Genomic DNA, 12161 nt, shown 5'->3' with positions numbered 1-12161 from the left:
TGGCATTGAGAGATAGTGCTCATTCCTGCTATTTTGTTTGTGTTGCTACTGCTGCTGCTATTGCTACTGCTGCTGCTGCTGCTGCTGCTGCTGCTGCTGCTGCTGCTGCTGCTGCTGCTGCTGCTGCTGCTGGTGTATGTGGGCTTTTCCTTTCTTTTGACTTTGTTAGTATGAGATTATTTTATGTGTTTTCATGGGTATTGTTAACCTCTTTAGGTTATTTTCCTCCTAACACTTTCTGTAGCACTGGATTTATAGATAAATATTGTTCATATTTGACTTTATCGTGGAATATTTTATTTTCTCTATCTATGATGATTGAAAATTTTGCTGGCCATAATAGTCTGAGTTGGCATCTGTTGTCTCTTAGAGTCTATTTCATATGTGCTCAGGTTCTTCTGGATTTTAGAGTGTCTGCTGAGATGTTCCATGTGTTTCTAAAAGGTCAACCCTGATATGTTACTTGTTTTCCTTTTCCTTTGCAACTTTCAATATTCTTTCTTTGTTCAATATGTTTAGTGTTTTGATTATTATGTTACAAGGAAATTTCTTTTCTGGTATAATCTATTTGGTGTTCTCTATAATTCTTTACATCTATAGGCATAACCCTCAGGTTAGAATATATTATAATTTATTTAAATCATTATCTGGAACTTTAAATTGGGTTTCTTCTTCTTCCTTTATACCTATTATCCTTAAATTTGAACTGTTACATAGTGGACTGTTTTACCTAGGTTTTTTTTTTTAAGATTTATTTATTGATTATATGTAAGTTCACATATCAGACACACCAGAAGAGGGAGTCTGATCTTGTTACAGATGGTTGTGAGCCACCATGTGGTTGCTGGGATTTGAACTCCGGACCTTTGGAAGAGCAGTCGGGTGCTCTTACCCACTGAGCCATCTCACCAGCCCTAACCTAGGTGTTTTTTGTCTGGAACTTTTTAGATTTGACCAATGGATTCATTGCTTTTATTGTATCTTCAATGCCTGAGATTCTACCTTTGGTTTCTCTTTTATTCCATAGGCAAAGCATGCCTCTGTACTATCTGCTTGAATTCCTAAATACTTTACTTCTATTGTACCCTCACTGTGTGTTTTCTTCATTGATTCTATTTCCATTTTTAGATCTTAAACATTTCCTCCAACTGGTTTTTATTTCTTTAATGTATTTATTAATTTCCTCCAATTTTTTCTGTATTACATTAAGAGATTTATTCATTTCCACTTTGAGGACCTCTATCATTTTGTATAGTTGGTTTTAAAGTCTTTTTCTTGTGCTTCCACTATATTCCACTGGACTATTCTGAATATCCTCTTAATCTGAAATCTAGGTATCTGGGTTTGGGGTGATTACAAGTTTAGATGCTGATTTCCAATTTTTTGTCTTTGCTTGATGGGTGTTTTCCTTGCTTTCAGTTTCTTCTCTGGATTTTCAGAGTATGGTGGCTGTGTGTGCCTGTTTTGCTAAACCTGCTTGACTTGCATATTCACAGAGCATTCCTGCTGGTGTTGGAATGTGGGATGTAGGGATGTGTTCAAGAATGTAAAGTTGGAGGAGAAGGTCTTTGTGATTTCTTAAGCATGGGGTCAAGGGGAAAAGGAGACTATTGCACCTTCCTATTACAGAGCTAATGATAAGACTGGGGGTGGTGGTAGTTGGATCTCAGGAGCTGTGATATGAGTCTACCTTCAGTATACTTGTTGCCCTGGGAGGAGCAGCACTTGTTTTAGCAGGGTGTGTCTGCCAGGTTTTGGGATTGGGACAAGTAATAAATTGGGGCAACAAAGTTGAAAGAAGATGTCATGAGAGATGGGAACAACAATAATGGTCAGTGAAGGCTGCCAAGGGTATCCTGTTACAGAACAGGGGATGAGACTGGTGGATTTTATCTGGAGGAAAATAGAGATAGAAGGTCTGGAGGCATCCTACCTGTTTTTTGTCAGGTATGGCCTATGGGTTAAGGGGGATTAACGGCTGGAGTTGGGTACTAGGATAGAGTGATAAGTTGGGGGATGGGGTAAGGAGAAGATGGTATGTGGGATCCCAAAAAGATATGGGAAGGGGTGAGAGAGACTTCTTCATTTGGTGGTCTCTTTCAGCACTAGAGGTAAGATGCAATGAACCTTCAGGTCTGGATTTAAGTGAATGTATAATATAGCCTTTGTATCTGGTTTTCAGTAAAATGTTCAAACAACGCCTTTGCTATATGTGAGTCAATAATGTAAAGGTTGGGAAATTGTTTTGAGACTGTTTGAACTTTGAAGAAATGTCTCTTTGGAAGGTTGGCTCTTGGAGCTGCATGAGATCTTACAGCTACATTAATCTTGGTCTAACTTAATACACTGCTGGCAAACCCAGAGTTCTTAATTTTGGTTATGGTTAGCCTGGTCAAAAGGGACTGAGATTTGTGGGGGCTGTCTGCTCTTGTGATCAGCAAGGGCAAGATAACTTTAGCAGTTGGAACCTTTTCCAGTCCCAATTAACCCTGTGTGATGTTTGAATAAAGTAACTGGAGTAAGCTAGTTGGATATTAGTCTCCCTGGAAGGCTGTTACCCTTTGCTCCTTCAGAAAATGTAGGTTTAGAATCTCGGTGACATTCTTTCTCTACTGCAGCACCCATGACCAACATCAATCAAAATCTGTCACCCAACATGGGGCCCAGTCTATGTGACAGTTAAGGGCTCCAGTTTCCAGTCCTCATGGCCATATTTCCATGATTCACCTAACACATGACAGCAAAGTACCTATGCAGAGATTAGATCCTAAACTTGATTATATTTTAGTTATTTTTCCTTTAATTCATTCTCCTACTAGAATAAGTTTGCAAAGAGAAGATTTTATTTTAGAGTAGATTTTTTAAACCACATAAACAGACTAAATAAATAAAAACCTATATAGAAAAATGTTTCTAAAATAATTATTAATATCAGAATGAGACTGTCAGTTAACAGGATTTGATCCAGCAGAGACTGTAGTCCAGAATACCAAATCTCAAATTACACAATTATGGATGACTGATAATAATTGACAGAGAACTTACAGTAATTACTTGGGAGACATTAACAAAAACTATTCTCAAAGTGAAAGATTTCAATTTATTAAAAGGACAGAATGGATTCTTCCACAGATAGAAACAGTATGACCAATCCTTGCAGACTTTTACTGATACAACTAAATTGAGAATGGCAGGTTATACACCAGGAAATATAAGTAAAGTAGTTCAAAGTCCCTACTCATCTTTTCAAAAATCAGAATTGTATGCAATTTTATGGTGATTTCCTGAACCTCTCAATATAATTATTGATGCTCAACATGCAGAAGAAATTGTCTTACATATAGAAACTACTAAGTTTATTCCTGCTAACTCAGAATTAACTATTTATGCAGTTGCGGCAGGCAATTAGATACAGATATTACCCATTGTATATAACCCATATCTAGTCTCATACTGGACAACCAGGACCACTGACACAAAGGCTATACTAAACATTCACTTAAAGCCAGTCATAAAGAGTGTAATGTAAGTATCATTACAATTAGACTTAGTGATTGGATTTGGAGTGTAAAAAAGTGGTTAGGGTATTCAGTTATCTTACTTGCTTCCATGTTCTGGTTAGCATGTGAGTTCCTAGTGAATGCCTGCTGTTCTTGGAGGCTGGGATAATGGGATTGATTTCAGCAAGGAAGTTTGGGCAATCTTTGTGTCCTATTAAGGGATGGGATCAGAGGAGGAAGGGGAGACTACAGCAAGTTTCCTGCTATAGAGATAAGGATTAGTTGGGATGGGGTGGAGGTGAGTGGTACGGAGTAGGGTTTGAGGAATTGGACAGGGTGGGGTAGTGGACCTCAGGAGCAATTGGAGAGGTATGAGTCACCAGCTGTTACCCTGGGAGGAGCTGCCCTTGTTTTAGCAGGAGGTGCCTGCAAGGGGTTGAGATCTGGAGCAAAGCTACAAGTGAGGGGAAGAATATTAGAAGGGGAAGATCTGTTTGATTCATAGGATCAGGAAGAGGGATGGACAAGGGAGGAGGGCAAGGGTGCTCTGCTGCAAAGATGAGGATGGTATCTGGGGGAGCAGAGAGAGAAGAGAAACTCCATTAAGTTTTATTTATGTTCAATATTGAACTATTTAATGATATAAGTGATGTGTACTTCAGAATATCTCTCATAGTACACAGTTGTTAAATTAAATAGACACATGTCTACATTCTGTAGATTTGATTTCCCATCTTTAGTATTGAGGCATTATTGCCAGGAAAGGGACATTCAAATTTTTCATGCCACCAAGAATTGATATTTAGCACCAGAATGATGGTGTGACCGTCTTTCTCTCACAGTCTACTCAGGTAGCAGTTACATTGCCTTCTGAGTATGCCACAAGAGAATGTGGATGGTGGGGCTCCCTCACATCCTTCCTCAATGCTCCTCTATTCGTATGAAGTAGGGTGGTTTCCTCAGCTCAGAGACTATAATATAAACTTTTCAAGAAGTGGCATTCCAAAAAAAAAAAAAAAAGCCGGGCATGGTGGCACCCGCCTTTAATCCCAGCACTCTGGAGGCAGAGGCAGAGGCAGAGGCAGAGGCAGAGGCAGAGGCAGAGGCAGAGGCAGAGGCAGAGGCAGAGGCAGAGGCAGAGGCAGAGGCAGAGGCAGAGGCAGAGGCAGAGGCAGAGGCAGAGGCAGAGGCAGAGGCAGAGGCAGAGGCAGAGGCAGAGGCAGAGGCAGAGGCAGAGGCAGAGGCAGAGGCAGAGGCAGAGGCAGAGGTCAGATTTATGAGTTCGATGCCAGCCTGGTCTACAAAGTGAGTTCCAGGACAGCCAGAGCTACATAGAGAAACCCTGTCTCGAAAAACCAAAAAAAAAGAAAAGAAAAAAAAAGGAAAGAAAAGAAAAGAAAAGAAAAGAAAAGAAAAGAAAAGTAAAGTGGCAAAGTTTTCATTTTTCATTCACAATTCCTTTCTGACAACAGGTTTAGTCTATTCAACTGACTCTCCCCCACAGCTTTGCCTGGAGCTTTCTGACTTTTTCTACTGTATTTCTCCTTCCTTATGTACCTCATTGAGTGCTCTACTATTTGGCTAATAATACCTGAGCCATTGATAATGTCATTAAGTCTCATTTGATTAATTTGGGGTTATTTCACTATCCTCCCGATTTCAATTACCTTCTTGATTGTTACAATTAGTTTACTGTATTATAAATATCCTGAACTTCTAAGTTCTTCACATTTTATTATTGTATTACTTTTTATTTTTACTTTATTTTATTTTTATCTTAAGTGTTTTATTATTAAGCTGTGTACAGAAGTGGCATTCCTAGAGAGGAGTGTTAGCAAAGAAAGTGGTAACCAATGGTATTACCAAACAAAAGATACAGAGGTATCAATTTTGGTGGCTAGATGATTTAAGCTCACTCACACCAAAAAAAATATTTCTGATTTGATATGTTATGACTTAAATTTAAGCCACCATAAAGACATCAATCTTAATCTTATTGAAATAGAATGAGGAGCTGGGCGTGAAAAATTTTAGACTGCACAAATATGACAAATTTCTCTCCAAATAGCTCAGATTACTTACGTTTACACCAACATCATTTTCTATGCCATGATCCAACAGTTCTCAGAATTATAATTTTATTTAATTATTTTTATCTTAAGTATATGGTAAAATGGTATTAGGATGTTTTTATTTCCATTAGGTTATTGATTTTGTTTTTCTTCATATTTTGTTAATTCCAGTGTTTCCATTACGTGAGGTGTATAAAAGTGTACGTGGTCATTATTGCAATTTGTTTTTATTAACTCATATTTCACTTTGAGTTCCTAAATTATTATATTATTATATTTATACAAAAGGATGCATGCATTTTAATTTTCTTTAACCATAATATAATTTATTAAAATTTATTCAGGCAGACTGAAATGATTTGAACTTATCCTCATCAAGAAAACAGAAAACACTGAACATTGTTTTGGATTGTTTTTGGTGTTTTGCTTTGTTTTTTTTTTTTTTTTTTTCTGTTTGTTTGTATCTGTCCTACTAAGACAGCTTCACAGGTAATCCCTTTCAAGAATCAATAATTACTCACTTAATCTTTGTAAATATAGCTCTTAGCTCTTAAGAAGTACCATTTTCCTTCATTGGAGTCAAAGTGTTTGAGTAAAATGATATATTTTACTATTGAGAACAAGGGTTTTCAATGTTTCTCATCTATGAAAATCATATTTTAAATGGAATACAAATATATTTATGTGGCTTTGGGTTCCTATATCATAACATATAGACTAAACTCCTTGTTTGAAATGAGCAAGCACCAGCACAAAATTGAGCTTCACGGCCTAATTATTGTGTAAATATGTAAGCCCTTGTGATATATTTATCACAATAAAAGAAACAGTAGTCCAAAATGCTTCCAAATTTCCTTGTGTCTCTTTGCTCCTGTTTTTGTATTGTGGTAAAAAACACTTAATATAAAATCTCACCTGTTGCTTTTAAACCAGCAACTATACATAATTATTACATGTTAATCTTCTGTGTAAATATAAGTTTAATCTCTAAAATAATTTGACGTTTTATTTCAGGATGACGTTAAGAAATGTAGTTGTACAATGATTATTAAATGCTTTATTTTGTTATTTGGTTTAATATTTCTCAAGAATGAAAACAAATTGTATTGGGTTTCAAGGAGGAGCCAGGTTTCATATGTCCTAGGCTGGAGTTGCTCAGTGTAACTCAGTGACCTCAAATACCTGATCTTCCTGCATCTACCTCCCAAGTGCTCAGATTATATGTCACCATTTCCAGGTAACAATATACCTCTGATGTAGTCAACTCGATGAACGTTTTGTTTTGTAAAAGATGGACAGTGATTCCCTGGAAAGCATGTTGTATAGTTTATAGACACATCATCTTAAGTGACTGTAGAGGATACAACAAGCTCAGTCAACCTAGGAGCTCATGAAGATAACTCGACACGCTTGCCATTGTGTGTACCATTAACTTTCAAAAAGTAATTCTTCATACGTTTATTTGTTAAGTTGATTTCTATTTTAGCATATAATCTCTCTTAAATGTAACTGAAAGTGAATAAGTTGTATTGACTGATACATGCTTTGTCCTAAAAGCCTATTGTTATATATTAATGGCAATATTATTGAGCCATCTATTAGATTTATAGAATTTTGAACAGACATATTTCTGAATTTTCAAATCACAAGATTACAGATGATGGTTGATTTTCAGAAGTTTAATGAGTATTCTAGTTTTCAGTAAAGAAAGCATGGAATCATTGAATTAAATTCTATCTTAGTTTCTCTAGTTAATTTTTGTAGTTTACCTATAAAAACATTTGAAACACAGTTAATGTAAAAACATATTTTGAAGTACAGAAATGCTTTCATATTAAAAAAAAAAAACAAAAAAACCTCTAACATCTATTTTGTACTTTCAGGTATTAAAATAATAATAAGAAATAAAAATATATTTTACATGAATTTAGTTAACTCTATAGTCATTTTCTGATATGTAAACTAGCCATATGTGTGTGTGTGTGTGTGTGTGTATGTGTGTTTGTTTGTTGCTGTTTTAATTTGTTTAAAGAAATTTTCATCCTACAACTTAGGTAGCCGTGGAACTTGCTATGTTACTCTGGCTGGATTCAGTCTTCTAACCACTGGCATTGTATAGGCAATTTATGATCCTAGCTCCTATTCCCGACTTGTTCTTTTGGAGTGGAAATAATTCTCTTGTTTCTGTATGCCTCCGTGTATCTGAAGAGCACATGCCAATTTAATATCCTGCTGCTTTTCAGTATTGCTCATTTTTTTCCTGCAAAAGAAATAGCAAATGGAATTATTCAATTAGTAAATAAAACATGACATATATTTTTGAGGGTATATATATATATATATATATATATATATATATATGGCTCTACAAAAATAAATATATCCTTGAGAACATGATTAAAGCCTATCAATTATGAAATGTACTGAATATTTGTTTAGTTCCTTGATAAGGCCACCAGACTATTTGGTTAAAATTCCCTTGGATTTGTGCTCAATTTGATGATTACATTATTCTACGCTGGTGTGCATCTAGTATCTAGTGGGGATACTACAAGATTAGAGTGGCAATTAGATTTGGCAGGACACAGTCAAAATAGATGATTTCAGTTGATTCCATGTGTTTCTAACTCAAATCTGCAGGAAAACTGATGGTCATGTGTGTTAGTGTACACCTGTAATCCTCACAATCAAGGAGCAGAGGCAGATGTCTTTCTGTCAGTTTGATGCTAGCCTGGTCTATATGGAGAGCTTCAGGCCAGTCAGCATTTTATAGTTAGACTTTATATCAAAAATGTCTCCTTATCTACCAAAAAATAAAAATAAAAATAAAAAATAAAAATCCCAAATGGCCACTGGAGAGCCAACGAATCTCTCTTTATACTTTGCATATTATATGTTGCCCATCTATGTCTTCTTCGTTTTTACTCTTATCAAGTACAATGGGAACACTTTTCTTTTTATGAACATATCATATTAGGACTGGAGTAGAGTTTCTGCATAAAGTACAAACATTCCTGGATTTGCTCTCCTGTGTATGGTGGTGCATGTTTATAATATAATGTATGTATAAGTCCTTCTAACACACATATCACATACATTCGTTGTTTAAAATTTTTATTTTATGAGTATGAGAGCTTTTCCTGCATGCATGTATGTTTATCAAATGAGTGCCTGGTGCCCACAGAGGTCATAAGAGAGTGCCATGTCCCCTGGAACTGGAGCTATGGATGGGAGTGAGCTACCCTGTAGTGCTAGGAAACAAAGTTTGGTGATCTGCAAGAGCAGCAAGTTCCCTTAATCACTGACCTACCACTCCAGCCTAGGGCATTATATTACAGTAATAGTTATAAAATGATTAGTTTTATTGCACTTTAATATTTTATTGTTATGTTAACTTTTGTGTACAGAAACCAGAACCAGAACCAGCCATCTTAGGATGATATTCAACTATTTCTGTTTACCATCATAATTACAAGCTGTCAATGCATACAACTGAGTTGATAATGATGGTATCAGTAGTTTGCCTAGAACCTATTAATGAATCAACCCATGGCAGACACTATAGTTCATTAATTCAAAAAATAATTCAGATTTCTCACTGGGTTTAAATATCAACTGGAGTCTTTTTCCTAGGTGGTTCTTAGTATGGGTGTTTAGGATCTTAAAACAAAGATGGATAGACCAAAAGTTGTATTCATTCATCTAAGTAATCATCTCACACAGCTCATTCTCTTCACACAGCTCATTTCCAAATAAAATATTCTGTAACTCATAGGAATAGGACATTTGCTAAGATTTATTTTTCTCATATTTCAAAATTTACTTTTCTCCAGTGCTAAGTTCTTTTTATCACATTGCATTCAAAAAAGGTAACGAGGATGGTGCGGTCATAATAGAAATGGTTTTCATGCACCAGGGCAGATTTTAGAATTGTACTGCAGCATTGTTACAAGTACATAAGAAAAATGCCTAAACTGGCATTTGCCTTTGAGAAATCCATAATAACCTGACTTCACTTCCAGTACCCAATGGTTTTATTTTTGATAATTATGTATTATTTTTGATGCACAAAAGTCTTAAGTTGCAACATTCTTTCTTCAATCAATGCTGTAATATCAATGAGAATTTGGCAAATGGAACTGGGATAAGGAAATGCATTATTGTTAAGAGCACAATATGGGTAGTTATTATGACGATTTTGTGCAATTGGATTGGCGAATATAATCCTTTTCAGCATGATCACACAGCGCTCTAATTTTTATCTTAAGTTCTACATAGAGAGAAAAATAAGACATTTTTCCCAGAGTATATATTTTTTTAAAGATCTGAAAAATCTTTTAGGCAAGAGAAAAGTTAAAAGCCTAAATCCTTACAACTATTGGATAAAAGTAAGCCTCATAAAATTATTATTTTTTTTAGCTCATAAGGGGATTGTAAATAAATTAGAATCAATATTTAAATGATAAAATACCTTAAATATAATTCTTAAATGCAAATATTGTTGCAATTCAAATTTATAGACTCTTACATATAATTGATAGAATTCTAAGTTCTATCATTTTTACTATGTCAAGAGAAAAAAAAGGGAAGTAAGATATAGAGTGCTCTTCAGTGGTGGGATGCTTTTCCTAGAATGCACAATGCCCAAATTCCATTCCTAGCTCTTCAGGGAAAGAAGAAACAAAGAAGCACATTAGAAATGGAAGTCGGTCACAGAAGTGGACGCTCACAGCTATTGAATGGATCTCAGGGCCCCCAATGGAGGAGCTAGAGAAAGCACCCAAGGAACTAAATGAAACTGCAACCCTATCGGTGGAACAACAATATGAACTAACCAGTACCCCGGAGCTCTTGTCTCTAGCTGCATATGTATCAAAAGATGGCCTAATAGGCCATCACTTGAAAGAGAGGCCCATTGGACTTGCAAACTTTATATGCCCCAGTACAGGGGAACGCCAGGGTCAAAAAGGGGGAGTGGGTAGGTAGGGGAGTGTGTGTGGGGGGGGTGAGTATGGGGGACTTTTGGGATAGCATTGGAAATGTAAATGAGGAAAATACCTAATTAAAAAATGGGAAAAAAAAAGAAATGGAAGTCGGAATGCATAGATTTGGACTATGGCAGGCTCCTCCCCATGGGCTTCTCATAGTGTCGCACGCTAGAGCAAACTGTTGCTCCTAACCATTGTCCAGCCTCAGTCCCTGTAGGCTGCTGGCCCTGAAGTGGGACACACAGTGGGGGAAAAAAAGAAATGGAAATGAGTACAAAAAGCCTTGTTAAATAGTCAATTTAGATTAAGAAATCAAACAGCAGAGTGTAGTAATTTACAGAAAAAAAAATAATAAAGATTTCGGTTCTTTATGGGCTTCATAGTAAAGTCCTTAAGTAAAACACCAGCAACTGACTGTTGCTTTACCTACTGTCTTAGTCAGGGTTTCTATTCCTGCACAAACATCATGACCAAGAAGCAAGTTGGGGAGGAAAGGGTTTATTCAGCTTACACTTCCATGCTGCTGTTCATCACCAAAGGAAGTCAGGACTGGAACTCAAGCAGGTCAGGGAGCAGGAGCTGATGCAGAGGCCATGGAGGGACGTTCTTTACTGGCTTGCCTCCCCTGGCTTGCTCAGCCTACTCTCTTATAGAACCCAAGACTACCAGCCCAGGGATGGTCCCACCCACAAGGGGCCTTTCCCCCTTGATCACTAATTGAGAAAATGCCTTACAGTTGGATCTCATGGAGGCATTTCCTCAACTGAAGCTCCTTTCTCTGTGATAACTCCAGCTGTGTCAAGTTGACACAAAAATAGCCAGTACAATTGACCCCTTGTCAACTTGACACACAAACACATCACTAGTAAGCCTCAACCCTTACATTCTTATTCATCCCCAAGATCTAAATAACTTTAAACATCCCACAGTCTTTACATATTCTTAAATTTTCAATCTCTTTAAAATATCCATCTCTTTTAAAATCCAAAGTCTTTTTACAATTAAAAGTCTCTTAACTGTGGGCTCCACTAAAACAGTTTCTTCCTTCAAGAGGGAAAATATCAGGGCGCAGTCACAATCAAAGCAAAAATCAATCTCCAACCGTCCAACGTCTGGGATCCAACTCACAATCTTCTGGGCTCCTCCAAGGGCTTGGGTCACTTCTCCAGCCATGCCCTTTGTAGCACACACGTCGTCCTCTAGGCTCCAGATGCCTGTACTCCACTACTGCTGCTGCTCTTGGTGGTCATCTCATGGTACTGGCATCTCCAAAACACTGCATGACCCCTTCAGTCCTGGGCCGTCAATTGCAACTGAGGCTGCACCTTCACCAATGGCCTTCCATGGCCTCTCACAGTGCCGAGCCTCAGCTGCTCTATGTGACCCCTTCATGCCTTCAAAACCAGTACCACCTGGGTGACCCTTACACATTACCAAGTCCCACTGCAGAAGGAGTACAACCTTGCCTATCTCTGGAACACAGCCTCTTTGTGCTTTCAGAAAACACTTCCCAGAAGATGTCACCTCAACGATGCTGGTCTCTTCTTAATCACCGCTAATTTCTTAGCTCCAGCTAACCAGCATCAATAGTCCCAGTAATG

General features: G+C 37.1%; 1 non-coding gene across 1 annotated transcript; it reads left to right on the top strand.

The window, feature by feature from the left end:
• Nucleotides 1–10672: 10672 nt before the first annotated feature.
• LOC115031794 (small nucleolar RNA SNORA42/SNORA80 family) lies at nucleotides 10673–10807 on the top strand. Its single transcript, XR_003837456.1, has one exon. It is a non-coding gene; the product is annotated as a small nucleolar RNA SNORA42/SNORA80 family (small nucleolar RNA).
• The last annotated feature ends 1354 nt before the right edge of the window (nucleotides 10808–12161 follow it).

Source organism: Mus caroli, unplaced genomic scaffold (genome assembly GCF_978045245.1).
Source record: "Mus caroli unplaced genomic scaffold, Mus_caroli_1 scaffold_10, whole genome shotgun sequence".
NCBI classification, from domain to species: Eukaryota; Metazoa; Chordata; class Mammalia; order Rodentia; family Muridae; genus Mus; species Mus caroli.
This window is presented reverse-complemented; position numbering and strand designations above follow the sequence as displayed.